The sequence below is a fragment of the Gorilla gorilla genome, chromosome 5 (assembly GCF_029281585.2).
Source record: "Gorilla gorilla gorilla isolate KB3781 chromosome 5, NHGRI_mGorGor1-v2.1_pri, whole genome shotgun sequence".
NCBI lineage: Eukaryota > Metazoa > Chordata > Mammalia > Primates > Hominidae > Gorilla > Gorilla gorilla.
The window spans coordinates 187,524,864-187,552,745 of NC_073229.2; the positions used below are offsets into that span (position 1 = coordinate 187,524,864).

A 27,882-nucleotide genomic window follows, 5' to 3' on the forward strand; every position below is an offset into this window, starting at 1 on the left:
TTCCTTTGAACTCCTCCCAGAACTCATTCTTTAACTTAGCCCCAGAGGCAACCACAATTCAGTGTGGTTCTTTTGTTTGTTGTGTGTCTGTGTTTGTGTATGTGTACAGATATGTATCTACGTGTCTATATACATAGATAGCTATAAACACAAATACATATTTGTATATACTGTGAGGGTTCTATTTGTATTATATGTAACATGTATCTCTATCACTGCCTAGAGGAAGGTCTTGGACATTTTAAACATCATTAAATGGCACTATAGTGTATTTATCTTTCTGCAGACTTGCCGAAGAATACAAAACATTTGACCCTAAAAAGTGACCTGCTCACTTTTTAATTTTAAAATGTGATCAGAGATATAGTACTTGGATGGGCAAAAAGTGAAGGAATTTGCTTTGATAAAGACTGGCAACCAGAGGAATCTTTTAGTCCTCTTTACCTACTGCCAGTCTGAGCCTACAAATATTTTCTATTAAAAATACAGAAAAAAAGGCAACTTTTTTTTCTAATATAGAAAAGGAAATGTCCTAGGTCTTTCAGTCCCCTAGGACCTTTGCATCACAAAATCAGGAACTGGGACATTGGCACCTCCTGAGGATGGGACCACCCAGTGTGGGCTTATACATATGTGCACACACACAGCACACTTGTCCCAATGTCTACAGGATGTTCTACTCCATGATCTAGACCATTTGCGTGACCTTGCGCAAAGGCAACAGTACTAACCTTGGAGTCTAAACGCCAAGGGTATGAACGTGGGCACGTGTCGCATACTTCTCAGTTCATGCATACTTTCCGAACAACACACAGCCATGAGTGGGAGAGGGGAGAGGATTGAATTTCGTGAGCAGCATGCAAGATGTATTGACAGGACTGCACCGAGAGTCTTTTCTCCAAGGAAGGTCAAATTTTAACCTTTTAACGTTTGAAGTGAAGACACCTGATATGATCATTGACAAACCAAGGAATACTAAAAACCCTCAAGAGTTGAAGCATTCTTTTACAATCCTTGTTTTAGATACCTTTTTAGTAGGGTGACCAATTGCCCCAGTTTGCTCAGCACTGAGAAGTTTCCCAGGACACAGAACATTCCAGGCTGACGCAGGATGCTTGGTTACCCTACTTCTGCACGTCAGTGTGCTTGGGAAGCGCCCTGCACCACCGGCATTCCTGGGCCCCAGAACCCAGGCACTGGGCCGGATCAGGCCCCAGGCCCCAGGCACTGGGCGGGATCCGCAGAACGTGGGTCCTGCCTGTCAGCAGTTCAGGTCTCTTCACATTTCTCAGCCTCCTATGGCCACGGTTTCCTGTGCTCTGTTCACGTTTTTCAAATGTGATGTTTATTATTTCTTAACTTGTAATGTGTCAAACAAGTATAAGGAAAGTTAACGAGACGGAAACATAGGGAAAAAATATGTTTAAAGCAGTATTATAAGAAGAAAGTGAATACTTAAGCAGAATGGGTGAAAACCTCCAATTTACAGAAGTGTCACAAACCCACTTCCACTTCATTAGAGTACATATATTATATCAATTCTTAATAGTAGTTATAAATTGTAATAGGAACCAGGAAGACTACAACATTTATCAGTTCACAAGTGGATTTTTCTTAATCCTGCCGTCTTCAGGTATACATTTATGTCCCAATTTCTTTAAGACACAGAGTCATAAAGAGATTCGGGTGCTCCCTGAGCTACAAAGCGGAAGAGCCTCCCTCAGCCCCTGGGGAGCCTGCTCAGGAATCGGGCTGTGTGGGGACAGTCTCCTCACCTTTGGGCATGAGGTGGGGCTGGGCAAAGACCACCCAGCTCCCTAACCCCTACTCATCCACCTCCTGCCCCAGTTAAAATCAATAAATATTTACTGGCAGCTACAGGTGTCTGGGGAGGCAGAAAGGAACAAGTCATGGGCCCCCACCCAAGGAGGGGGCAGGATGCAGTGTAAGAACCTGTGCTTGGTCACTGAGGTGCTTGGCCTCAGGCCACCACCTCACCTGCGCAATTAGGTACATGGTAAGAGCATGGTGATGGTTCTCTCTCCGCCGGGGTGACATGGGGATGTTAGGTGACCTCGAGGGCCATTGACACAGTCAGATGTGAGAGCCCCGGGTCCATTGCAAATGGATCCCGTCTAATGGGGGAGAGAGACCTGCCTTCCTCACACGGTGGTGGCCAACCTCGACGTTAGATTTGGGGGAAGTTCAGAGGAGTGAGCGGGCCTCCCTGGTGGGCTTCCCAGAGGTGGGCTTAGAGACAGACTTTGAAGGGCAGGCAGGGTTAGAGTAATGAGCAAAGGGCAGAGGAAGAAGTGTGAGCAAACGCGGGGACCTGAGCAGGCCTGTTGGGGCAGCAGGAGGGCAGCAGGGTTCTGGGAAGCAGGGGAAGCCGTCCTGTCCCCGCCGGCTGCTGGGAGAAGGTGGGGGCAGAGGGGAAAATGGAGGGAGACTGGTGCTTCCATGTCCACTGGTCAGGGGTGGGAGCTGATTAGTAACTGAGGGAGAAAACATAAGATCCTCTCTGAGTGGAAAGTCTCTAGCAGTGACTATCTCTGAGTCCTTCTCCAGTCCCAAAGCTCTGCCATTTCTGCCTTTGCTGCTATGAAATAAATACATATATATATATGTATATACTGTTTGTATGTGTTTATGTGCATGTGTGTGTGTATGTGGGTGTGCATATGTGTGTATATATGTGTATGTGAGCATGTATGAGCATACATATGTATGTGTGTGTGTATATGTGTGTATAAATATTATAGATTCAGATTTTTCCCATATTTCCCCACATTCTGCCAACAGTAATAGAACAAGCTACATAAATTGCCACAAACTGTCAAATGTTCAGGATTCTGTATTCTCAGAGTTCAAAGAGAAGTAGTTGTAACGATGGTTTTCATATTGAAATGAGAACTACTAAGCTAAGCTAACCTAGAGAGGCTTCTAGCAAATAGATCTTGGATTGATTCCTTGCTTGCAATTTATCTAAGCAATCCATACCAAAAAAAAAGTAATAAATATGCAATTTTGCCTAAATCTCATGAATAACTGAGAAAAAGCTAGATTATCTGGGCTTCAGCAAGTACTTTCACATGGAGTTACAAATACAGAATATTGAAGGAGTGGTTGGGAGGCCAGGATCCCAAGTCAGACTGTGAGAATTCAATCTCTGGGTGCCTTTTCATCTCTAGTCTGATTGATAGACTGTGGAGTGCATTCTCCAAAAACAAGTTTTAGGGGAGCCACAAAGTCGGAAGGGGCTGTGGGGGAAGCACCTTCGGTTGCCTGCTTGCCACAGCTGCTACTCAGGGAATAGGTACATCGGGCCGTTCCTCATCTTCCTGGCCTGCTGACCCACAATTATCCTCACTCAAAAACACTGTAGATGGGACCAGGCACGGCGGCTCACACCTGTAATCCCAGCAGTAATCCCAGCACTTTGAGAGGTTGAGGCAGGCAGATCACCTGAGGTTGGGAGTTCAAGACCAGCCTGGCCAACGTGGTGAAACCCCATCTCTACTAAAAATACAAAAATTAGCCAGGTGTGGTGACATGTGCATGTGGTCCCAGCTACTCAGGAGGCTGAGGCAGGAGAATCACTTGAGCCCAGGAGGCAGAGGTTGCAGTGAGCCGAGATTGCGCCATTGCACTCCAGCCTGGGTGACAGAGCGAGATTCCGTCTCAAAAACAAACAAACAAACAAAAAAACCCACCAAACATTGTAGAAGAAGGAAACACCCTCACTGTGGATCACATGCATCACTTCTGAAGATTTATTTTGTTAAGGAAAGAAACTTTGTTTGCCTCGGGTTTTGGTTGATGATGAGTTTTCCTCGTTCAGCTCATTAGCCCATAGAACAACTGCTTCAGCGCATCACGCTGGCAGGGCCCTGAAGGAGAAGATAATCCGCTCTTTCTGAATCCATAGGACAATAATAGCAAATTCTGAGTTTATTAAAATACATGGTGTCACCAGCTCATCAGAAAGGGCCACAGGCAGTATACCAACGCAGTTCTGGTCTTGTAGTTTCAAAAGACTAATTACTTTTAAAATAAAATAAAGAGAACTTACCTGTCATTTAGCTGATGCATGTAAAAGCACTTTCTAGCTAATAGAGGTTTCTGCAAATGATTCAGTACACATTTTCCACAATGTTTCACAAATCATATTGGGGTATAGTTGTTGGCGGCATTTCATACCTGAGTGAGGTGTGATCATGTTTTAATTAGGATCCTGTAAGGTGAAAATAGACTGCACATGCAAATAGTCAGAACTAATCGCCTATTTTCATGATACATAGTGATTTCTAAGAAAATTATGGCTAATTTTAAATGAACTAAAAATATGAAGTGATATCCAACCTGAATCCTGTGATAGGGTTTGGGAGTTTCTTACCTAAAGGGCTAAATCTTTGTCATTTCATTTATAGCCATACACGAACACAGGTAATAGTGTTTGCAGATCTTTATAAAAATGTGTGACATGGATTGTTAACATTAGCTTGGCCTCAAGGTAATTTTCCTCTAGGAGTATTTATATATTTTAATAGACAACTGACAGACTATTGGGGCTTCAAGTCCTTTCCTTACAAATTTGAATCCACCTTTATGTTATTACCACATTCAATTTTCTCTAGATTATATGTGCCAATACAAACATTCCAACCTTTTCCTCTTGGTTTAATGTTTTTCTGTGTGTTTTTATATGCATATGGGAAACGCTGACAGAGATGAAACACCCATCCCATCTGCTATCCTTGTCCTCTTTCTCTTCTCCTCTACCCCCACCACTCACAAGTGGGACCCTGGAAACCCGGGGCTGTGATGCATGAAAGATCTAGAAACGAGGAGATGTAGAACACACTAATAAGAAGAGCCCGTGGTCAGAGCACCCCTGCAGATTGTCAGGAGCTAAGAATGGAGGAAAAGAGAGACTCATTAAGCCATGCCCCATGGAGAGGCAATGGGAGGTGCATAAGAAATGTTTCTGGAAGCCCTGACCAGGGCAATCGGACATGAGAAAGAAAGAAAAAGAGAGGAAGTCAAACTATCCCTATTTGCAGACAATATGATTCTATACCTACAAAACCCCATAGCCTCTGCTCAAGACCTCCTTGATCTGATAAGCAACTTTAGCAAAGTTTCAGGATATAAAATCAATGTACAAAAACCACTAGCGTTCCTATACATCAACAACAGCCAGGCTGAGAGCCAAATCAAGCACACAATCCGATTCACAATAGTCACAGAAAGAATAAATACCTAGGATATAGCGAACTGTGGAGGTGAAAGATCTCTGCAATGAGAATTGCAAAAGACTGCTCAGAGAAATCAGAGATGACACAAACAAATGGAAAAACATTTCATGCTTATGGATAGAAGAATCAATATTGTTAAAATGGCCATACTGCCCAAAGCAATTTACAGATTCGATGCTATTCCAATTAATCTACCAATGACATTCTTCATAGAATTAGAAAAAACAATTTTAAAATTTATGTGGAACCAAAAAGAGCCTGAATAGCCAAGGAAATCTTAAGCAAAAAGAACAAAGCTGGAGGGAACACATTACCCAACTTCAAACTATATGACAAGGCTACAGTAACCAAAACAGCATGTACTGGTATAAAAACAGATACATAAACCAATGGAACAGAATAGACAGCCCAGAAATAAGGTTGCACACCTGCAACCATCTGATCTTTGACAAACTTGACAAAAGCAATAGGGAAAGGACTCCCTATTCAATAAATGGTGGTGGGATAGCTGGCTAGCCATACGCAGAAGATTGAAACTGGACCCCTTCCTTATACTGTGCACAAAAATCAACTCAAGATGGATAAAATACTTAAATGTAAAACCTAAAACTACAAAAACCCTGGAAGATAACCTCAGAAATACCATTCTGGACATAGGATCTAGCAAAGATTTCATGACAAAGACACCAAAAGATGTTGCAACAAAAACAAAAATTTACAAATGGGACCTAATTAAACTAAAGAGCTTCTGCACAGCAAAGGAAACCATTGACAGAGTAAACAGATAACCTACAGAATGGGAGGAAATATTTCCAAACTATGCATCTGACAAAGGCCTAAAATTCAGAATCTATAAGGAACTTAAAGGAATTTACGGGCAAAAACCAAACAACCCCATTCAAAAGTGGGCAAATGACATGAACAGACATTTTTCAAAATAAGACACAAATGACCAACAAGCATGTGAAAAAATGCTTCACATCACTGATCGTTATAGAAATGCAAATCAAATCCACAATGAGATACCATCTCACACCAGTCAGAATGGCTATTGCTAAAAAGTAAAAAAATAACAGATGCTGGCAAGGTTGCAGAGAAAAGAGAATGCTATACACTGCTGGTGGGGGAGTGTTAATTAGTTCAGCCATTGTGGAAAGCAGTGTGGTGATTCCTCAAAGAACTTAAAACAGAATTAGCATTTGACCCAGCAATCTCCTTATTGGGTATATACCTGAAGTAATATAAATCATTTTACCATAAAGACACGTACACATGTATATTCATGACAACACTCTTCACAATAGCAAAGACATGAAGTCAACCTAAATGCCCATCAGTGGTAGACTGGATAAAAAATGTGGTACATATATACCATGGAATACTATGCAGCCATGAAAAAGAATGGGATCATGGCTTTTGCAGCAACATGGATAGAGCTTTTATCCTAAGCAAACTACACAGGAACAGAAAAGCAAATCCCACATGTTCTCACTTACAAGTGGGAATAAACAAGAACACATAGACACAAAGAGGAGAACAACAGGCATCAGGGATTACTTGAGGCTGGAGGCTGGGAGAAGGGAGAGGATCAAAAATCTACTTATCAGGTACTATGCTTAGTACCTGGGTGACAAAATAATCTGTACACCAAACATCTGAGACACATGTACCCCTGAGCCCAAAATAAAAGTTAAAAAATAGAAGAAAAGGAAAGTAAACCCCCAAAAAAGAAATATTTCTCAGACTCTTGGAGAAGCTCTCCCCTCACAGGGAATGGGGAGAACAGAGAAAAGAGAAAAGGTTCTCTTTTTGTTGTCTCTTAAGTTTCCCCAGAGAAGCTTTGTCACAAGTAATCTCAAATCCAGATCTGGTTGAATTCTCTGAGAGAGAAAGAAATGCAAAATGAACATTTAGGAAGGTTGATTAAGAGAAGGTGCTAATATTTGTTTTCCTTTTCCTCAATTCTGAAAATATCGTACTTCATTTTTTTTCTTTTACCGCTGTTTATAAGTATGTTCACTTTGCTATCAGGTCAATTTGGTTTGTGTTGGACATTTCTCTAGGATTTTATTTCTTTTCTTAGTAAATAGTCAATATTTGTCAACATATCATTTTGACATTCTGTTTTTTAAATACGCTTTGTAGAAAGTGAGAGATTTCTTTAAATGAAATGATTTCAGTCGCAGAACACACATTTGTTTTTAATCTCTGGTCCCAGTGGTATTTATCTCTTACTAAGAAAGCAAGCTTTCCTTTTAGAAAGTGGTCTGTTCCCTCATTGTTTTATTTATAATTTAGAGTATGGGTAGTCTGTCTGCTGAAATGAAAATAATGACCACAGCCTATTAAGTTTCTCCAAATGGAACAGGTGATACCCAGGGTTTCAAAAGTCTGAAAATAACAGATGATCAATGAGCAAAGAAATGAAGGTATAAGGCCTAAAATTTGCAACATAAAAATAAACACATCCTCAAGAAATACTGAAATCGATTTTTATTTCCTTGGCTCACATTTGTGCTCATTACACATCAGACATTTCCATGATATTCAACTCCCTACGGTTTAGATGTGAGAATAGCGCATGGAAACAAGGACACTCACACCCAGTTGTGTTTCCCATCCCTGTTTCCTGGCTCATCACTACATGAAGAGATGCTTGAGGGAGTTGCTCTTCACACTTAACGCCCAGCCCGCAGCGTGTGCCCAGATAGAATGGAGGCATGGATGGTAGCCTGCTCCATTTTAATATTAGATTAAAATGCAAGCATCTCATTTCTTTCTACAAAATTAAAATATAAGACTGTCAGGATCCATAAGTGTCTCTTATAATGAAAGTGGAAGAATTAGAATCCATAATCTTATTTTTGCAATAAAAATATGAATCACTGTTCACAAATATTCAGCGCAATAGAATACCAAGTGAGATTGTGCCTGTCTTAGAAAGAAAGGCAAGCTCTCAATCTGTGGATACCATATGGATGTTGCTGAGAAGGAGTGGGGACTTGGGCAGCAAAGCTGCCAGGCGTTGGGGAGCATATGGAAGTGGCCTGTTTGGGGCCACAGACAGTCGGGCAACGCTTCCTTCTCTCTTCACAGTTGTCTAACATATTGCCACTGTCTACATGAGCATAACTTAATAGCCAATTTGAATTCTATTGTAGTTAAACTTGGTGTTATCCTGTTAGTAAACTAGCTTATATTGCACAATCGAGTCCAAAGATTATTTTTGCTTTATTTACTACATAAAGCAAATACTCTGTAAAGAACTGAAACCACTTTTATTCATAGACTATATTGGAGATTTTCTTTTCTTTTCTTTTTTCTCTTCTTTTCTTGTCCTAAGACATAACATAGTACCTTCAATGAAGATGACGGTGGTAGTGCTAGTATAGTATACAAATTAGAAAAAGGATAATTGCAGAGATCAGAATCTAAGCTACATTTTACTTTTTTTAAAAAAAAGATTGTCAGGTTATCATGTTAAAATTAGCATCTTCTCTATATTAATAAATCAATTCTGTGATTAAAAGTCCAGAAATGAAATAACAAATAAATGTGCATTTTATTTAGCTATTTTTAGTGTGCTATCAGATTTGAAGCTAATTTGGCTAAGCACACGTTTGGATTTCCGTCTTTTTTGGTATCACTTCCTAGGATTTTAGTGCAGTGGCTCCTAAAAAGAATGCTCAAATATTACTTATAATCCCCCAAGATATATCTTCTTTGTATGGAATAAAATGTGAACTAACTTGGAGAAAGGAACACTTTAGACATACATTTCATTAACATAAATATCCACCTCAAACTATGTGGATTAGCATCTCTCAGAGTTGATGTTACAATGCTAACAAGAGAAAAAGAAAACAAAGGTACCGGTCTACAGAAATATTTGTCTAATGCCTAATGTTAGATTATTAAACAGAAAAGCACATTAGCTAATGTGAAATGATGTTTTTCTCCAAATTTATTACATTTTCCCCCTCTGTGTTAAATTTTCTTTAAAAGGAGATCTCACAGGAGTGGATAGGCAAGCTGGATCTGTGAGCAGCTACAAATAGAAGCACAAGACAAAGTAATCTATAGGCTGGCACTCACATTCATTTACTAAATAAGGTCGTGAGCAATATTAGGCACATTTTTCTGACACCTTTCCCGGTTGACAAGAAGTTGAGTGCATTTAGTAAAGGAAGTACACAGTGAACTATTGTTAGTATTTATCGGGAAACGTGATGAGTGGCCCTGAAATAGAGCATCTTACCATCCAAATTTCTCAGTAGCCTTAATAAAGAATAGTCAGTAGCCTTAGTACAGACTAGCTGGAGTAGATCTAAGCAGTATTAATGTGGCAGTCCGCCTCACCATGGAAGTGGAGCTTTGCAAAAGGACCAGAAATGGATTTGGATGGGCAAGGTTGAAAGTAGTTGTAAGTTGATCTGGCATTTTATATTTCATTAATCAATTTCTAAATCTATAATTAAAAGGAAACTACATTGAGTGGTTGGGCATAAAGTAGAGATTGAATGATACCCACAACAAATCATTGTTAATATTGACAGGTTATGCTACAGGGATTGCCTAATTTCACAGATGAGGGTAACACAAAATGAGACAACTGCTACATAATGTTTATTCTAAAGGAGTATTATGACATTACTGAGTTTTGAATTTTCCTTTGTATTGACTTTTTCATAATGCATGAAATAAGCATACATCAACCTAGTTAATACCTGAACAAGACAACACATCCAAGCCATAATTTGATGTAAAGCATGTGACACAAAGGAAATATCATATTGTAAATATCGTATTGTAAACTAACAACTGAAAACTTCCATATGTCTAAAGTACACAAACATATTCTTTATTTTACCTTCACATTCTTTCTTTTAAAGAAAGAAAAGCCATTGCAACTCAGCAGTGAACAAGGCAAAGACAGTCAATTGAAATCAACCCTCCATTGCACAGTAAGAGTATATGTGTGAAGTTCTTGAGCCGAGCCCCTAAAAGTCTCCATGAACATCAAACCACACCTGTTGGGGGACCTCAGTTCTCTACCAAATGTCTTGTTAATTGAGCTTTGGCAAATGTCTCCATGAGGACCATTGTCACCCGTCATGCTCACGAGAGTCATGGCCTATGCTTCCACATACTTTTAAAAATCTTATTAAAGATTACAGAGCAGTCAGGGGAGTACACAGACAATTACATCCAGACTATGAACAGAAGGACAGCATAATGTGCTAACTTTCTGCTCTTTAATGGGCTTTACCTGTGACCCAAATATATTCCTTCTAAAGCATTTATAGAACTATCAAAGTTTAGATATTTTAATACCAATGTGTAATCCATTCTATAATGCAGAATATCTTTCTAAAATGTGAAAAAGTGCCAAATATTCAATTCAACACAGTAAGTGTTGAACATGAGGACAAAGAAAATTCACTGGAGGGCCTTCATTAAAAAATATCCCCACTGAAAATAAAGCAGAGACCACCAGAGTGGACAGAGCACTCACCATGGCCTTAGAAGGTGGAGCTCCCAAGCGGATGCACCCGTTTCTATGGGCTGAGGACCATAACCTCTGAGCATTAACTTCCTCTTCCAAAGCACGTGGATGACATCTACTGCAGAGGCATGTTGAAGGGGTTAAATTGGTTAATGCATACTGAAGCAGCCACTAAATTTCTCTGTTAAATACATGTATCTCTTCCCCTTACTTTTGCTGAGAACAAAATAATTTCTGTTCTTTGTTGCACCCAGTTTGTACTGAAGGGCATAACCTTGAATATTTGAAAAGGAAAACTCTCTTCAGTTCAATGGAAGATATAGGACATGTTAAGTAAGAAACAGCAAGCTCTTTAAATCAGTGAATAGCTGTATTGGGGGGAAAAATGTGGTTCATCCCAAGGCAGCCAAAAGTTGACCTGGTGAACTCTCTGGTTGGTTTTATGCCCTATTTAAACACACATTAAACAGATCTGAAGTTTCTTAAAATGTAAAAATGTCTTCCTTCAAGTAATAAGAACTTAATAAAATTCTTCATTCCTTCACTGGAGCCTTATTTGACAATACTAAATTTTTTCTCCTAGGCTTACATGATAGATTCTATCACAGAATCTTTCTCTCCCACCACCTTTTTTTTAAATTCCCTTTGGCTCTTAACTCTACCATTATGACAGCAACACTTAAAGCTGACCTTTTTTTGACAGAGTTAGCAATTCTCCTCCAGGCTATGTTATGTGTAAATTATGCAACTGTCTCAGACTTCACAGAAACATTTTATAATCCTGTGTACTATTCCATCATTGGTTTAATGAAAACATTAACACTTGGTTTCCATAATATTTACCATGTGGTAGAGTCACTGTTTTATAAAGGGACAGATAGCTGAGGTCAATTTAAATAATTGTCTTAAAATTCCCCATGATGAACAAATTTTTTAAATTTATCTTATCTACCAATAGCATGGAAATATCAAGCTTATATACACAGGTGGACTTGCACCTTTACCATATTTGATTATTTTTCATAACTTCTAATCTAGGCATATATCTATATAATGGAGCTTTTTACAGAAGCCTTTGGACAAGAACACATTTGTTGTGATTCTCGGTATTTAAATCAATTGCACATAATAAAATGACTCCTGAAAACATTCTACTTAATATGGTATATCTTCCTGTAGTAAAAGATGACTTCCTCGTTCCTCCCCCTGTAAGAGTTACCAATGTAAGCAGTCGAAATGGTTGAGCCTCTTGGTTTTGCACTCCTGCCAAGTCTGGTTTGTAACTAGGAAAATAAGCAAACAGGTCATGAGGGTATGGGGGGAGGGTAGCATAATGCAGTGCTCATTCTCTTCCTCTTCCTCAATAATTCAGGCCAAAGCCACCAAGTGGAGCTGAGCACGTGCAGTCAGCGTCCACCTGCAGTGGCAGAGGGAGCCACTGTGGTCCAGAGAGGGGTGTCAGGGCCTAAGAAGAGTAAGGAAGACATCTATGTGGTTGGGAAGCACTGCCAATGGCCCCGCAACTGGGATCAGAATACCAGAGTGACCAGAAAGACATCTGCACTGGGATGAAGAAGGAGTACAGAGCAGTGGGATATTGGTTACATACAGGGGTAGATCAAATGAATAAATATAAAAAGGATAATGGGAGCCAAGAGAGTTACAAATATGAAAAGATAGAGAATTTGAAAATACTCTGGGGTATTGGATTAGAGTTGAGATACTGGCATAAACTCATGATTTTCATTATAGATAAAGGTAGCTGTGGAAATGAGCATGGTGGTAACTATGTGTGTGTGTATAGCTATGTTCACTGTGAGGGCCCGGGAGCAGTGGCACCCCAAAAGCAGTGAGCACATCTGGTACCTGGATTTTGGTTTCTAAGTACCATTCTCCCTAAAAAGGAACCAAAGCTCCTTGGAGAAATGGCCAATTCCAGAACTAAGGCAGGAAAAGTCCAAGAATGATTTTGGAACAGAGCCATGTCAAAAAGAAAGAAAATGCTTTAAGAGCAAAGGAGACATGTGCAGGGGACACAGATGCTGGCTCAAAAGGGTTGCCCAATTGCCAAGTCAGGGACCCTTTGACCTTCAAAATAAATGATAGTAAAATAGGCTATAACCCATAGACTACATTAGGAATTAATGACTCCATATTAATGTAAATGAATAAATGAATAAAAGTTTGATGAAAAATTATATATTTACCATTATTTAATATTATCTCCTAACAAAATACACATTAATTATAAAGGGAAGAAGAGTAACTTTACTTTGGAAACTGATAATCTTTTTTTTTTTTTTTTGAGACGGAGTCTCACTGATCGCCCAGGCTGGAGTGCAGTGGCGCGAGCTCAGCTCACTGCAAGCTCTGCCTCCCAGGTTCATGCCATTCTCCTGCTTCAGCCTCCCGAGTAGCTGGAACTACAGGCACCCACCACCACGCCCAGCTAATTTTTTGTATTTTTAGTAGACATGGGGTTTCACCTTGTTAGCCAGGATGGTCTTGATCTCCTGACCTCGTGATCCACCCGCCTTGGCCTCCCAAAGTGCTGGGATTACAGGCATGAGCCACCATGCCCAACCAGAAACTGACAATCTTAATTGAAGGATCAAGGTTAACATGGCCGTGAAATGGACAAATTAAAAGCACGTGGCAGCTGGTGGAGCACAGTGGGATATATCTGCCAGAAGTGCAAAACCTGACTCTAATCATTAGGAAGTGTCAGACAAACCCCAATTGAGGGATGTTCAATTTTTAAAAAACAAAACTGCCCTGTAACCTTTTAAAATGTCCAGGGCATGAAAGTCAAGGAAAAAAAAAACAAAACAAAACTGAAGAACTGTTTTAGATAGGAGAATAAAGAGACATCACAAATAACGCAACATGTGATTCTGGATTGATCTTTTTGCTATTAAGGATGTTATTGGGACAACTGGCAATATTTGAATGAGTTGGGGATAAAATGGTAGTAATATACTGGTGTTTGTTGCATTTCAGTGCTTGTGTCACGATTATGTAGGAGAATGTCCTTGTTTGTAGGGAATATACACTGAACTATTTAGGTACTTTTTGGTGATAAATGAAGTTTAGTATCTTTTCATGTGATCATTGACCATTTATACTTTTTTTATGAAGACTCTATGTATATCCTTTACCCGTTTTTCTATTGTTTTGTTTTGTTTTTTCTCATTGATTGGTATTAGTTATTTGTAAATTAAGGAAATTAGCCCTTTGTCAGTTATAGGTATTACGAATACCCCCACTTAAAGTTTACAAATAAATCCATTGATCTTTTCCTCAAGGACAGTAAGGGATTTTGCTTAATTCTGTTTTTACATTTTAATTATTTGCTCTATCTGAAATTTACATTGGTTTAAATAATGAGATAAAGATCTAGCTGTACATTTTTTAAAATGATTGGTCAATTGCCCCAACACCATATAAAAAGTAGCCTCTCTTTTTCCCACCTTTGAAACACAACCTGTATCACAGTCTAAATTCTACTTTATTTTGATCTAATTTTGGACTCGATTCTGTTCTTAACTATTTCTTCTCCAGGGCCAACCAAACTCTTTTCATTAATAACATGCTTCGGTAGAGTATTGTCCAATAGAACCGTCTACAATGATGAAAATATTCTCTGTTTACTCTGTCCAGTATAGTAGCCACCATCACATTGAGCCTGGAGATGTGGCTAGTGTGACTAAGGACCTGAATTTTTTATTTTATAAATTTCTAATTAATTTAAACTTAAATTTCAAATAGCCACATGTGGCTAGTGGCTACCATATTGGACAGCAGAGTTTTATTATCTTACTGGGGAGTTTCTACCCATTCTTTCCACAGTTTTCCAAGATATTCTCACACGTTTATTTTTCCATCTCATAAGAAATCTAGACTTTCTGGTTTTCCAGAAAAGGTCACACTGAATTTACAGAACACTTTGGGTACAGTTGTTATACTTTTAAAGTATGACATCATTAAGCCTTCTTTTAAGTCTCTCAGTAGAGTTTTAAAGTTTTCTTTATATAAATTTATACATCATCTTTTAAATCCATTCATATATATTTAATCTTTTTTTAATTTTTATTTTGTTTTATTTGTTTGCTGTTGTAAATGGTGTACTTATTTCAATGTCTTTTACTATATTTTCTCACTGATAATTATTTATATATAGTGCAGCTATGTAGGTATATTTTGTAATCTTTTGGGTCATTCTCTTTATGTTTTCAGGTTGTTGTAATCCTTCTTTCCAGTATTCAAACTTACTAGTTATTTCTCATTTAACACCATTGGCTGCCATTTCAATGGCAGTTTTAAGTAGTTGTAGCAATGGTTAAGATCCTCGTCTTGTTCCACACTTTAGTAGGTATGTTTTAGCATTTTATCATTAAGCTTCATGCTGGCTTAAAAAAAAATCTGTCAGTTCTTGCCTTACCACTGATTTTTAACATCAGAAATGAATGTTGACATTTGTTAACATGCCTCTTCTCCTACCTTCAATGTAAGTTATATAATTTACCTCCTCTAATATATTACTACTATATATTAATTTGACCCATTTGTAATTTTTTTTATCTACCCATGTATTCAGGAAATAAATACCACTCAGTCACGGCATTTTTTTTTTGTGCAATGTACTGCTAAATTTCTTTGGTAATTATGTAAAGATTTTTGTAATATTCAAGATAATCATCTATTTTAGAACTATTCTATCAACTTTCAGTGTCAGTGGTATGCTGTCATTATTTAAAAGAATTTTGAAGGATTCTTTCTATAATAGTTTAAATAAGCTTAAATAGAGAAATATCATTCCGTGGAACGTGGAATTAATTTGCTTCTAACGCCATCTTGGCATGGCATATTTTTATGTTAATTTAGCAATAGCTTTAATAGCATGCATTGTTATATTGTTCTGTTTTCTGTCTCTTCTGGAGTCAATTTAGTAGATTCCATTCTCCTTGACTAGGTTGATCCTGATATCATTAATCTAATGCCAAATTTAGAAGGAGGATGTGTTAGGGAAATATGATAATTTTATTTCTAGTTCTGTTGCATTTAAGATGCTCATGGGACATCGAGGTAGAAACAGCCAATAAACAAATAGAATATATATCTTAGAGCTATTTATGAGCAATCCGGGCTGGAAAGGTAGCCACATGCATGACTGTGGTGGTTAATGAGATCACCCAAGGACAACATAAAGCAATGACGAGTAATGGCCCCTGGTGGAACCCTGGAAACCCCAACATTTAACTGGGTAGGAAGAGGAAAAGGCTTGAGAATGACAGGAGAGACAGAAAAGTCAAGAATAAAAGATCAAAATTTCCCAATGCTTCAGAAAGGACAAATAGACAAATACTGAAACATACCCATTGGATTTATTGTTTAGGAGATCAACAGTGGCCTCAGCAAAAGCAATTTCCAGGAAGTGTTTGAGACAAAGCCTGCTTCTGGGTGGCTGTAAAGCGCACTGAAGGTCAGGAACCCCAGCAGTAAGTGTAAGGTGTGCTTATCAGAAGCCCAGCTGGGAAGAGAAGGATCCATGAGTCTTAAGTAATTTTAGAGATCATTTTTCAATTGAACACGTGAAATGTAGACTTTTCCCTCTTTTCTGTGTCCAGAGGAGTTTCACGTGAGAAAGAAAGTTTTTCCTGTGTTGTCTCATAGAGAGCTGGCCGTTGTAAAGAGCATCTGGGGACAGCTGCCTTGTCATGCACTTTGAGGGATCTGGGACACCAGGGTGATGTGGAGATGTGAAAGGAGGGCCATAAAGCAGTGTCTGTCCCCAGTGGAGCCAGCACCAAGGGCAAGGGCTGGAAACCGAGGGGCTTGCACATCACCAAGGAAACCAAGGTGGAGGAACTTAGACAAAAACCTGGTGGAGGATGGGCAGAAGACAGTAATGAAACCATCGATTCACAGGCTGCTCTCAAGAGAAAAGGGGAAGAAAAACGAAGAGGAACACAAACTGAAGGCAGGATTTCTAAGGAAATATTTACAAATGCTTGAAAACTATGATTAATGTAAAGCAAGGATAGCTGATAAATAGAATATCTAAAATGCAAATGAGAGCTTAATGGCTTAGAAAAATCAAGTTGAGTCTGACTACTTCATCCAGCCCTCAATAAACACCATCCATCTACCCTTCAGTGCATCTAGCCCCCGTACACACATGCGTGTGCATACATATGCACATGTACACACAACGCAGAGATACAACTTTATCATAGTGTGAGATGCTGTCGTATTTGGCAACATTGCTATATTTTCCCCCAATTTGCTGTCCAATTTATTTTAATTATTTATATTTAGGAAACCCTCTTCCAAGAACAAAACCACCTATTATTTAAGGTTCTACTGTCTTTAACTAGCACTGCAACTTTACAATATTCAATGTGCTTGCTTTCAACTTGCATTGTCTAATTAAATCCTCCAATAATCCATATAAAAGCAATGATCGTTTATACTTGCTGTATCTACAGAATTACATTCTCCATGAGGAACTTTGAAATACCCACAAGCATTCCACCAGCACGCCTTTGCAAGTGAATCTTCCCAATTTTCATTCAAAACTTCCGTTGAGTCCTAATAGGACTGGGGTCTGGGCACAAGTGTGAAAGACTCTGGGATGGGCAGAACCAGGCTTGGCGATGGAGGCTTAGCCTGACTAAATGAGGCCTGGGAATGTACCGCTCCCTGCAGAAGCTAGGGGTGCAACCCGATTGTTGTAGGTATGATGCCCAAAGGCTAAAACAAGCTCCTGGCAAGCACCAAAGGAAAGCTCAGACTCAGGAAGCTCACCCCCAACGGGAGCCCAGCCCCAACAGAGCAGGCGATAGGCAGGTCTAGGCGTACGCCAGTCCCTGGACAGGAAGTCCGGGGTTCCAGGGGAGGCCCAGTCACAGATACAAAGCCCACGTCCATGCAGTCTGCTCAGGAGGGGAGGAGGGGCATCCGCTCACTTGAAACCTTTGATCATGATTCTCAAATAGGCAACAATCTTTCTACATACCCCGAGGGTAGGGGTTCCCGGGGTAGGGGTCTCCAGCCCCCGGGCCATGGACTGGCACTGGTCGGTGCTCTGTTAGGAAGCAGCTGCACAGCAGGAGGTGAGCAGTGGGCAGGTGAGCAAAGCTTCATTTCATCTCTATTTAGGGTTGCTCTCATTGCTCGCTTTACTGCCTGAGCTCCGCCTCCTGTCAGATCAGCAGCAGCATTGGATTCTCACAGGAGTGTGAACTGTGTTGAGAACTGAGCATCTCAGGGATCCAGGTTGTGTGCACCTTGTGAGAATCTAATGCCTGATGATCTGCCACTGTCTCCCATCACCCCATCACGGATGGGACCATCTAGTTGCAGGAAGACAAGCTTAGGGTCCCCACTGATTTTACATTATGGTGAGGTGTATAATTATTTCATTATATATTACAATGTAATGATTATAGAAATAAAGTGCACAATCAATGTAATGCACTTGAACCATGAAACCCTCCCCCACACTGGTCCATGGAAAAGTTGTTTTGCATGAAACTGGTCCCTGATGCCAAAAAGGCTGGGGCCCCTGCCCTAGGGAATTCATATTTGAACTCTTAGGGGTGTTTTATTCTTCATTCTTTGTGAATAAATTAGCTTCCTCTTTTCCAAAAGAAAACAGAAACTATCACATGAAGACTAGCACATCTTCCCACTGAAAACTTTCATCAACTTACCTCTCTATGTCCTCATATCTCACTTTCCCTCCTCGTATGATGGATACAGCAATCTCTGTGCAGTTATCTAACACAGATAGATGCTGAATTCTGGCTGTACTGAATTCCATCCTCTCTTATCTACCCAAGAAGTTAATTTCTATAATTATTCCACTTTCTACTGCAATTTTCATGCTAGAAATAAATTCCTTTTTGCCCCCACTTCCCCTTATGGGTATCACCTCTTCTCTGCTTCTCTCTTCAACAGAACTCCTTCCAAGGGCTATGAGTGCTTTCCATGGCCACGTCCTCAACACTGACCCCGTCCCCTCTGCAACCCACTCCAGTTATCTTCTGTCTCCTTCTCTCCATCGAAATGCCTCATGTCAGGGCCCCTGGCAGCCTCAGTGTTGCCAAACCCAAGGTCCTGTTCTTTGTCCTCCTCTTACTCAAACTCCCAGCAACACTCACCCCAACCATCTGCTCTGATAACAGCCTTGTCCACCTGCTCCTCCAGCTCCTCCCAGCTCACAGGTCGCTCCCCCATCTCCTGGGCTGGCTCCTCCTCCCTCTGCCGCAGGGACAGGGCTCGGGCTACTCTCTTCTCCAGCTGCACTCTCTCAACATGTATATAGTCCAGTGGATCTCAACAGGGGACAGCTTTGCCCTGCAGGGGTCACTTGACAATGTCTGAAGACACTTTTGTCACAAGGTGGGGAGATGCCCCAGGCATTCGTGTCTGGAGGCCTTGGATTCGGCCAAACATCCTCCAACGCACAGGACAGCCCCCACTGCGCTTACTCTGCATAGAAGGTCCACAGTGCCTGTTCTGTCCAGCAACCCTATTCTAGTCCATGGTTTTAAGCCATTTTATACACAGATGACAGAGTCACAGATTGATATGCCCAGCTCTAACCACCCCTCTAATTTGTATGTCCAACCGCCGCCTCTCTATTCCTATTTGAATGTCTAAATAGGTGATTTAGAATTTGCCTCTGACACAGCTCTTCATTTTCCCCCAAAGTCCACTCTTTCTTGGCCATTTTCATCTCAGCCAATACCACCAGTTATATAGACCAAAGCCCTGAAAGTCAGTCTTTATTCTTCTCTAATCCTTATAAGACATAGCCCATGCAGCAGCAAAGCTCATGGGCTCTGCCCTCACAACCCACCTTAAAGCTGAGCATGTCTCACAGTATCCAGAATGTGTCTTCCCAAGCCTTCACTGTCTCTGGGTTGAACTTCTGCATTTGTCTTCTAGTTCTTCTCCTTGCATCTATTCTTAAAGCCTGAAAATCTGCTTTCTATGCAAAAGAGTTATCTTTTCAATACATTAATCCCATCGTGCCATTCTCTTGCTTAAATACCTCCCAATGGTTTCTCATTGAGCTGAGAGTAAAATCCTCCTCCCCACTGCGGCCTGCAGCTCAGCCTGCCTTTCCCACCTGCCTCCTCCTGCAGCTCAGCCTGCCTTTCCCACCTGCCTCCTCCTGCAGCTCAGCCTGAATTTCCCACCTGCCTCCTCCTGCTGCCTCCCTCCCTCCTACCAGCATTTCCCTAAGCCTCAGAAACACCAAGGACATTTCCTATTTGCAGCCTTTACAGTTTCTGCTCGCTCAGCCCGGAGCATCCTGGCCCCGGTCTCCATGGGGTGCTCACCATTGTTGAGGTCTCTGTCCAAACATGCTTCCCCAAAGAGGCCTCCCCTGGCTGCCCTATGGAAAGGCTGCACACCCTCCTCCCATATCTTACCTTGCTTTATTTTGCTTCACAAAACACACTGCTATTTGAAACCAAGTCATCATCTACTATTTAATATCTATGCATTAGCTCTCTTTCTTCCTAGCATGTGAGCCCCAGTGCAAGCAAGGATGCCGTCCTTTCACCACCACCTGCCCAGAATCCAGAACAGAGCTGCACATAAAAGGAGCTCCCAATACATGCAGAGTGACTTCTGTGTCTTCTGCGACAGATAGAGTCAGGACAGAGGGCGGGGGTGGGGGAGTACAGGAAGGAAAGGGTGTGCTCCATCTTTTTAGTAATTACGCTCATGCTCACAAAGCCTCGTCTGTGAGTTTTTCCATACATTGTCTAATTTATCCAGGGGTGTGGTCCCAGTACTCAGGCCTCTTGACAGGGCATTCTGAGACAAGGGACAGAAGGACTGACTGCTAAGTGGGGGCAAGTGGGGCTGAGATGTAGATTTGCACACGCCCTCTCTCTCTCCATAGTAGACCTGAGAACAAGGGTACGAGGCAGGAGTGAGAGCCAGGCTCTAAGGCGGAGAAGATCGCACAGAAAAGACAGCGCTTGGGAAAACTCACAGAATGCCATAGAGTTTCCATAATATACGATAAATTAAATTAGGTAAGAAAATTGCAGTCCAGTACTTAAAGTCAAAGACCACTTTTTGAAAATTCCAGATGTGTGTGATTTGGAGATAAATATTTGCATATCTTTCCTTTAATTACGTTTTTTTAAGAGAGTATGTGGAGAAGTTAAATACTCATGATAGCACGTAAATGTTACCAAAAGTATATGGAATGTCTAATGATCATTAATAATGGCTAAACTGTATTGCATATTTACCAAGTACCAGGAACCATCCTAAGAGCTTACCTGGATTTCTTTGTTAAATCCTCACAACATCCCTATGAGGTAAGATTCATTATTGTCCCTGTCATTTGGGAAAGGAAGACCTAAGCTTACTGATGTTACGCAACTTGGGCTCTGCATCACTTTGCTGTCTTGTTCCAGCAACTTCACATGAGAGGCAAGACACAGTGAGAATAAATCATATAGTTCAGGAGTAAAACAAGCTTTAGTGTCTGCAGATTACTATTTTAAAAATCCTAATGGAAATCAAGCGTTTTGAAGACAAAATACATAAGAAAATACTGTAGTGGTCTGTCTCAGTCATCTAGAAAGCATTTCATTATCTTGGAAGTAAATGGTACATGATAAAATAAATACTCTATTTCCCCACATCTGGATCAGCATCGCAGTTTTCCTAGTTATTTGTTCCTGTATTCCCAAATAAAACAGAGTCCAGAGATAGGAATCTTCAGGAAGCCACTGGGTCCTTAGAGTCTGAATCTGGGTGTTGCGGGAAGGTTGACGCCACTTCTCTTCTGTGCGGGCAAAGGCAGTGAGAAGAAGGAGCCAAGCTCCCTGCAAACTTTGTACACGTGCCTTTGTGCCTTGCCTACACCTCACTGTGACTCTGTGAAATAGACATTACTCTTTGATTAATTTCACCATGTGCAGCTGAACCAGTGACTCTCAGGGAGGTACTTTCATGGTTGCAAAGCACATCTTACGTTGAAGCTGGAATCCTAGGCTTCTGCCTGATTATCAGAAAGGAGGGTATTTGCAGCCAAGGGAACTATTTGAAAATAACCACAACTTTAAATAAACAAGCAAGAAAACATAAATAAATGAATAATATTCCAAAGAATGCCAAAGATGTGTTGTGTCCCTGCAAGTGTGCTGAACTGTACTGAACTGACCAAGGCACTGCAGTTCAGTGGGCTTGCTGAGGACCCAAAGCTCAATGTCATTCGCTCACTGTTGACAGCAAGGGCTTTGCCTATTAAAGGTCTTCCCCGCCAGGCACAGGTGTGTATTGGAGAGAAGAGCTGAGGATACTGGGTCGTGGGACCTTGCACAGCCAGACTGTTAAGGGCTAGAAGAATATTTTCTAATCCGCAGCTCTGGGATCTATAAAATCTGCTAGAAGGTATGAGAATACAGACAGGCTGCACCCTGATCACCTGGCGATATTCAGGTGCAGTGCAGGAGACACTGAATTCAGCAGCTGATGGAACATTTTTCCTAAATAAATCAAGTTGTTCAGGTGAGCTGACCAAATGACAAAAAACTGTAAAGTATTTTTTAAACTTTTATTATAGATTACAGTGATAATTGAAAAGTCAAGAAAATTAACCCACTATAAAAAAGATATTTGAACATGTAACTATATTTACAAGAAGCAGGTTGGAATTCTCAGGGACAGCTTGTGGAAATGAAGGTCCCCCATGGTCCATCGCAACCGACCGTGTTCCTGGCGATGCTGTGAGGGTGCGTGAGATGGGAGCGTGCATCCAAAGAAGGATGTGTGAGGCCGAGGCGGGTGGATCACCCGAGGTCAGGCGTTCGAGAGCAGCCTGGCCAACATGGTGAAACCCCATCTCTACTAAAAATACAAAAATTAGCCGGGTGTGGTGACAGGTGCCTGTAGTCCCAGCTACTTGGGAGCCTGAGGCAGGAGAATCGCTTGAACCCGGAAGGCGGAGGTTGCGGTGAGCTGAGATTGCACCACTGTACTGCAGCCTGGGTGAGGGTGAGACCTTGTCTCACTTAAAAAAATATATATGTGAACAAAAGCATTGCACGGAAAACACTTTTAAACACGTTCACAAATAACAAGGATGGGGTGGAATTAATGGCCATCCTAAAAGAGCTGAAGCATTTGCCCAATCTGCCCAAGAAAGAAAAATTAAGAGATTTGAACCACTAAGAAATAATGTAGATTCTGCAGAACCCAATATTGACATCAGATAAATAGTTATAAGTATTAACATATATAAATTACTGGGTCCAAACTGCCTCCATCCCAAGTAATTAAGAGAATTGACTACGACATTTCAAATGTTACTTTTGAAAAATCATGTCGAGTTGTAGTAATATCAGAATGCCGTAGAGAAAGTTAATGATTATGGAGCTCAAAAAGGAAAAGTAAATGAGACTGTAATATTGTGATTATTTAACTTAGTGTACAGATTGATCTTGCCTTAAATAATTACCAATTAACTTCTACTGAAAAATGTAGTAGGTATGATTGTGTATAACATACCTAGGGAAAAGAAGTAAAACAAAAGAACATTGACCGGGCGCGATGGCTCGTGCCTGTAATACCAGTACTTTGGGGGGCCGAGGCGGTTGAATCACCTGAGGTCAGGAGTTCAAGACCAGCTTGGCCAACGTGGTGAAACCCTGTCTCTACTAAAAATACAAAAATTAGCCGAGCATGGTGGCAGGCGCCTGTAATCCCAGCTACTTGGGAGGCTGAGGCAGGAGAATCCCTTGAACGTGGGAGGCAGAGGTTGCAGTAAGCCGAGATTGCGCCGTTGCACTCCAGCCTGGGCAACAAGAGTGAAACTCCATCTCAGAAATGAAAAATAAAAAAAAAAGAATATTAAGGATAAACCAAAATACTGAGAATAAAAATGTGTGTGTCCCATTGAGAAAACATTTTCTGAGTGCCCACTGAGCTCCACACACAATGGGAAAGCAGAAGAAGGATGGAAGTAGTAGAAGCTTGCATTCTAGTGAGAGAGTTAGATGACTCAACTGTAATGCACAGGAAAAAGTAAATGCTATAAAAGAAGAAACCTAAATCAAGGGTTACAGGAGGACTTAATTTTGGAAGAGGGAACAGGAAAGAGAAAGTGGTCAGAAAAGGCTTGAGGGAGACTGCTTTTTGCTGGCTTTAGCATGTGGTGGGCTTTCAACTGGCTGAGGACCAGAAGAAACATGCTTAGGGAGAGGGAGCTGGTCCACAAACAGGCAGAAAGGCATGCATTATGAAGATGTGCCTTGCTAATTGAATTGCTTTTCTAAACAGTGGATGAAAAATAAAGTAGAAACAGAGTGATTCTGTTAGTCAGGTTCCCTGGAAATGGGCTCTGAGTTGGAGATTCTTGCACAGAAATAACGCCTATAAGAGACTGAGAATGCTATCCTTATCAAAATTCCAATGGCATTTTTCACAGAAATAGGAAAACTATCCTAACAACACGTATATGGAACCACAAACACCCTGAATAGCCAAAGCAACGTTGAGCAAAAAGAACAAAGCTGGGACCAGGTGTGGTGGCTCATGCCTGTAATCCTAGCACTTTAGGAGGCCAAGGTGGGCAGATCACCTGAGGTCAGGAGTTCGAGACCAGCCTGGCCAATATGGCAAAACCCCATCTCTACTAAAAATACAAAAATTAGCCAGGCACAGTGACAGGCACCTGTAATCCCAGCTACTCAGGAGTCTAAGGCAGGAGAATAACTTGAACCTGGGATATGGAGCTTGTGGTGAGCCAAGATCATGCCACTGCACTGTAGCCTGGGCAATAGAGTGAGACTCCATCTCAAAAAAAAAAAAAAAAAAAGAACAAAGCTGGAGTCACCACACTGCCTGGTTTCCAAATATACTACAAAGATATAATAATCAAAACAGCACGGTGCTGGCATAAAAACAGACATGTAGACCAAATAGAACAGAATAGAGAGGCCAGAATAGAGAGGCCAAAAATAAATCCACACATTTATAGTCAGCTGATCTGCAACAAAGCTGCCAAGAACATAACACAGGGAAGGGACAGTCTCTTCAATAAATGGTATTGAGAAAACTGGATATCCACATGCAGAAAAATGAAACTGGGCCTTATCTCACAACATACAAAAGTCAACTCAGAATGGATTGAAGATGTAAATGTAAGAGTTGGAACTGTAAAACTACTAGAAGAAAACATAGGGGAAAACTACATGACATTGGCCTAGGTAGTTTTGTTGTTGTTGTTGTTGTTTTTGATATAACCCAAAAGGCACAGGCAACAAAAGCAAAACTAGATAAATGGGATTATATCAAACTAAAAAGCTTCTGTACAGCAAAGGAAATAATCAATAGAGTGAAGAGATAACCTACGGAATAGAAGAAAATATTTGCAAACCAAAAATCCTATGAGTTAATATACAAAATATATAAGGAGTTCAAACAATTTGATAGCAAGAAAACAAATAACCCAATTTAAAAATGGGCAAAGGATCTGAATAGACATTTCTCAAAAGAAGACATACAGATGGCAAACAGGTACATGAAAAAATGGTCAGCATCAGTAATCATCAAGGAGATGCAAATTAAAACCATGATGAGATATCTCTTCACACCTATTAGAATGGCTAATATCAAAATGACAAAAGATAGCAAGTGATGTGGTTTGGCTGTGTCCCCACCCAAATCTCATCTTGAATTTTAATCTCCATAATCCCCACATGTCTAGGGAGAGACCTGGTGGGAGGTGATTGGATCACAGGGGTGGTTACCCTCATGCAGTTCTCATGATAGTGAGTGAGTTCTCACGAGATCTGATGGCTTTATAAGGGGCTCTTCCTCCTTAGCTCCTCACTCACTCTCTCTCACCTGCCGCCATGTAAGGTGTATCTCTTCCACTTCTGTCATGACTGTAAGTTTCCTGAGGCCTCCCCAGCCATGCAGAACTGTGAGTACTTTATACATTACCCAGTCTCAGGTAGTATCTTTATAGCAGTGTGAGAATGAACTAATATAGCAAGTGTTTGTAAGGATGTGGAAAAAGAGAACCCTTACGCACTGTTAGTGGGAGTGTAAATTAGTACAGCCATTATGGAAAACAGTAAGGAGGTTCCTCAAAACGTTAAAAATAGAGATACTGTGTAATCCAGCAATCCCACTTCTGTGTATATAGATGCAAAGGAAATTAAATCAGTATGTTGAAGAGATATCTGCACTTTCATTTTCATTGCAGCATTATTCACAGTAGCCAAGACATGGAATCAACCTAAGTGTCCATCAGTCAATGAATGGATAAAGAAAATGTGGTACATATACACAATGGAATACTATTCAGCCTTTAAAAAGAAGGAAATTGGCTGTGCACAGTGGCTCATGCCTGTAATCCTAGCACTTTGAGAGGCTGAGGCAGGAGGATCACTTGAGTGCAGGAGTTTCAGACCAGCCTGGGCAACACAGCAAGACCCTGTCTCTACCAAAAAAACAAAATAAAAAGAAGGAAATCCTCTCATTTTCGACAACATGAATAAACCTGGAGGACATTATGCTAAGTGAAATATACCAGTCACATAAAGACAAAAACTGCGTGATCTCACTCATATGTGGAATCTAAAGTCAAATTCACAGAAGCAGAGAGTAGAACGGTGTTTAGCAGGAGCCTGGGGAAGGAAAGCGGATTGGGAGATGTTGGTTAAAAGGCACAAAGTTTTGATGAGACAGGATGAATGAGTTCTGGAGATCCACTGCAATATGGTGACGCTGGTTAATAATAATGTATATTTGAAAATTGCTAAGGGAGTAGGTCTTAAATGTTCTCACCACAAAAACATGAGAAGCATGTGAGGTGATGGATATGCTAATAAGCTTGATGTAATCATCCCACAGGGTATAGCGTACATGTGTTGAAACATCATGTTGCGGACTGTAAATGTATATAGTTTTTATTTGTCAGTTAGGCCTTAATAACGCTGGAGGTGGGAAGAAAGAGGAAGAAACGGCTGGGCAGGAGAGGTTAGACTTCTTGGAGGAGGTCCCAGGCAATCTCCACTTGAGGCCAAGGGGCTGGGGCTCTGTGCCTATACATTAGCCAGCCCATGCAGGCTGCTGGAGGAAGGGGTAACCTTGAGTGAAGCAGCTCCTGTCTGAGGCGGAGGGCAATTCCCAGGGTGAGACCCAGCCATCGGTGGCTCACATCCCAGTGCCTGGGGAGAACCTGTTCTGTAGGAGGGTTGGGGCAGTACTCAGCAGCAGCCTCCACAGTGACCCATGATGTAGTAAAGGATAAACTCCAAAAATGTTTGAAAGTGTTTGCATCATTGATGTCTATTTTAATTAAAAGAGCCAATGGGATTAAAAATCATGGTAAACTGATCCTTTGTAGTTCATAAGCGTGATGAGTAGGATTTCACACTCATGTGTGAGATATGCCCCCCTCAAACCTTATAAATGATGATGGTACGTAAAAAAAAAAATGGTAAACCACATAAGAGTCCACGGGAATTTTTGTGGCATGTAAAAACATGACTTCCTGCTTGCATTAGGCCATTCTTGCATTGCTATAAGGAAATACCTGAGGCTGGGTAATTTTTAAGAGATTTAATTGACTCCCAGTTCTGCAGGCTGTACAGGAAGCATTGTGCTGCCATCTGCTTCCCAGGAGGCCTCGGGAAGCTTCTACTCACGATAGAGGGCGAAGTAGGAGCACACACATCACAAGATGAAAGCAGGAACAAGAGGGAGGTGGGAGGTAAGGTGCCACGTACTTAACAACCAGACCTCACCAGTACTCACTCACTAGGGCAGGGATGGCACCAAGCCATGAGGCATCCACCCCATGACCAAAGCACACCTCCCACCAGGCCTCGCCTCCAACACTGGGGATTCCATTTCAACACAACATTTGAGCGCGATCAGATATTCAAACTGTAGCACTGCTGTTCTAATGAGTTAGAAGTTGAAGATGCACCAATATATGTAACGGAAAGATAACGAGAGGACTGTAAGCCATTCCCATGGGTGTGCCGTCCTTCATGAAGGAGCAGAGCCAGCAGCCTACCCATCATTACAGGACTTGCACTGAGCCAGGTCAGCAGGAGCAGA

The 27,882-nt window shown here is 41.0% G+C and overlaps 1 protein-coding gene and 1 pseudogene across 6 annotated transcripts in view; both read left to right on the plus strand.

Annotated features, from left to right (window-relative positions):
* The window catches only part of PACRG (parkin coregulated), a 576,157-nt gene that overhangs the window by 461,288 nt on the left and 86,987 nt on the right, over positions 1-27,882 (plus strand). The window lies entirely within an intron of this gene.
* LOC115935196 (uncharacterized) lies at positions 27,153-27,248 on the plus strand (annotated as a pseudogene).